Raw genomic sequence first — 3,098 nt, forward strand, 5'->3', positions numbered from 1 at the left:
CCCGCTTTCGAGTCACCCATCTGGGCTACGGAGGTAGGGACGTGTGCCCCGGAGGAACCAGACTTCCAGGAGGGAGGGCCGCCCTGTCAGGCCCGCCTCGGAGTCACCTCTCTGGGCTAAGGAGGCAGGGACGTGTGCCCTGGAGGAACCGGACTTCCAGGAGGGAGGGCCGCCCTGTCAGGCCCGCTTTCGAGTCACCCATCTGGGCTACGGAGGTAGGGACGGGTGCCCCGGAGGAACCAGACTTCCAGGAGGGAGGGCCGCCCTGTCAGGCCCGCCTCGGAGTCACCTCTCTGGGCTAAGGAGGCAGGGACGTGTGCCCTGGAGGAACCGGACTTCCAGGAGGGAGGGCCGCCCTGTCAGGCCCGCTATCGAGTCACCCATCTGGGCTACGGAGGTGGGGACGTGTGCCCTGGAGGAACCAGACTTCCAGGAGGGAGGGCCGCCCTGTCAGGCCCGCCTCGGAGTCACCTCTCTGGGCTACGGAGGTAGGGACGTGTGCCCTGGAGGAACCGGACTTCCAGGAGGGAGGGCCGCCCTGTCAGGCCCGCCTCGGAGGCCTCCCCTCGGGCAGGGGAGGCAGGGTCGGGGACCCTGGAGGAACCGGACTTCCAGGAGGGAGGGCCGCCCTGTCAGGCCCGCCTCGGAGGCCTCCCCTCGGGCAGGGGAGGCAGGGTCGGGGACCCTGGAGGTGCCGGACCTCCAGGGGGACGGAGGCCGAACCCGTGGCCGGGGAGGGTGAGCCTTGCCGGGCTAGGCTCGCGCGGGTTCGAAGGCCTGGTTCGAGAGGACCCCTTCCCCTATATACCCGATGGCACCTGTTCACACTACTGCCCTTTCGAGAGGGGACCCCGACCGGTCCGCGGCCGGGACGGCGCACCTCGGTCGGCCTCGGCGAGTGGGTCGGGGTGCCTGGAGGTGCGCGAGCGGCCCGCCTGGAAGTGCGCGAGCCACCCGACTCTGGCGGCCGGCGCCCCCGGGCCCGTGCCCGCGGCCGACTCGTCTGACCCGGCATCGTCAAGGTCACCAATACCACGGAGCGTCTACGACGCCCCGTTTCCGAGATATCGGCCAATGAACTGCCGGGCGCCGTATCTCGGCCGGGGAAGGTCCTACGGACTCGGGGCCGGGCTCGTCGGAAAGGTCTCGCCCGGGGCTTTCCGACGAGACCGGCCGCGGGTCCGTGCGACCCCGGGGGCCCGAGATACTTCCGGTCGAAAATTCGAATTTCGTTACCGCGCTGCTCCGGCGCCCCGGGTCCGGGGCCTTCGCCCTTCGGGTGGGTGGCTCCTCCGCGGGGGGCCTTTCGAACGAGCCCACCCGCGCGTCGCTAGCCCTTTCCGGGGCCGAGATACGGCCTACCCCCGCGGGATTTTCCCACGGCCGTTTCTCGGGCGCCTCGGGTCCGGGGCCTTCGCCCTTCGGGTCGGTCGCTATGCCGGAGGGGAGCTTTCGAACGAGCCCTCCCTCGAGTCTCTGGCCCTTTCCCGGGCCGAGATACGGGCGGGTGGTCGCGGAATTTTCGCTCGTCCGGGGCTCCGGCGCCCCTAGCGTCCGCCTCGGAGGTCGCCCGGACGCGCGGCCGGTCTCGTTCGAAAGGTCCGTCCCGGGGCTTTCCGACGAGCCCGGCCTCGGGTCCGTGCGACCCCGCCCGCCGGAGATACGTCCGGTCGAAGCTCGCGGAAATTCCCGCGGCCGTATCTCGGGCGCCTCGGGTCCGGGGCCTTCGCCCTTTGGGTCGGTCGCTCCGCCGGAGGGGGCCTTTCGAACGAGCCTACCCGCGAGCCTCTAGCCCCTTCCCCGGCCGAGATACGGCGGTCTGTGCCCGGATTTTCCCACGGCCGTTTCTCGGGCGCCTCGGGTCCGGGGCCTTCGCCCTTCGGGTCGGTCGCTATGCCGGAGGGGAGCTTTCGAACGAGCCTACCCGCGAGCCTCTAGCCCTTTCCCCGGCCGAGATACGGCGGTCTGTGCCCGGATTTTCCCACGGCCGTTTCTCGGGCGCCTCGGGTCCGGGGCCTTCGCCCTTCGGGTCGGTCGCTATGCCGGAGGGGGGCTTTCGAACGAGCCTACCCGCGAGCCTCTAGCCCTTTCCCCGGCCGAGATACGGCGGTCCCTCCCCGGATTTTCCCACGGCCGTTTCTCGGGCGCCTCGGGTCCGGGGCCTTCGCCCTTCGGGTCGGTCGCTATGCCGGAGGGGAGCTTTCGAACGAGCCTACCCGCGAGCCTCTAGCCCTTTCCCCGGCCGAGATACGGCGGTCTGTGCCCGGATTTTCCCACGGCCGTTTCTCGGGCGCCTCGGGTCCGGGGCCTTCGCCCTTCGGGTCGGTCGCTATGCCGGAGGGGGGCTTTCGAACGAGCCTACCCGCGAGCCTCTAGCCCTTTCCCCGGCCGAGATACGGCGGTCCCTCCCCGGATTTTCCCACGGCCGTTTCTCGGGCGCCTCGGGTCCGGGGCCTTCGCCCTTCGGGTCGGTCGCTATGCCGGAGGGGAGCTTTCGAACGAGCCTACCCGCGAGCCTCTAGCCCTTTCCCCGGCCGAGATACGGCGGTCTGTGCCCGGATTTTCCCACGGCCGTTTCTCGGGCGCCTCGGGTCCGGGGCCTTCGCCCTTCGGGTCGGTCGCTATGCCGGAGGGGGGCTTTCGAACGAGCCTACCCGCGAGCCTCTAGCCCTTTCCCCGGCCGAGATACGGCGGTCCCTCCCCGGATTTTCCCACGGCCGCAGCACGGGCGCCTTTGCTCGGATCGACTCGCCCTTTGGGTCGGTCGCTCCACGCGAGGGGACCTTTCGAACGAGCCTACCCGCGAGCCTCTAGCCCTTTCCCCGGCCGAGATACGGCGGTCCCTCCCCGGATTTTCCCACGGCCGCAGCTCGGGCGCCCTTGCTCGGATCGACTCGCCCTTCGGGTCGGTTGCTCTACCGGAGCGGCCCTATCCAACGAGCCAACCCGCTTCTCTCTAACCCTAAGCCCGGCCGAGATACGGCGGTCCCTCCGCGGATTTTCCCACGGCCGCAGCTCGGGCGCCTTTGCTCGGATCGACTCGCCCTTTGGGTCGGTTGCTCTACCGGAGCGGCCCTATCCAACGAGCCAACCCTCGT

Source organism: Paramisgurnus dabryanus, unplaced genomic scaffold (genome assembly GCF_030506205.2).
Source record: "Paramisgurnus dabryanus unplaced genomic scaffold, PD_genome_1.1 h2tg000221l_1_51862__unordered_in_group9, whole genome shotgun sequence".
Taxonomy (NCBI): domain Eukaryota; kingdom Metazoa; phylum Chordata; class Actinopteri; order Cypriniformes; family Cobitidae; genus Paramisgurnus; species Paramisgurnus dabryanus.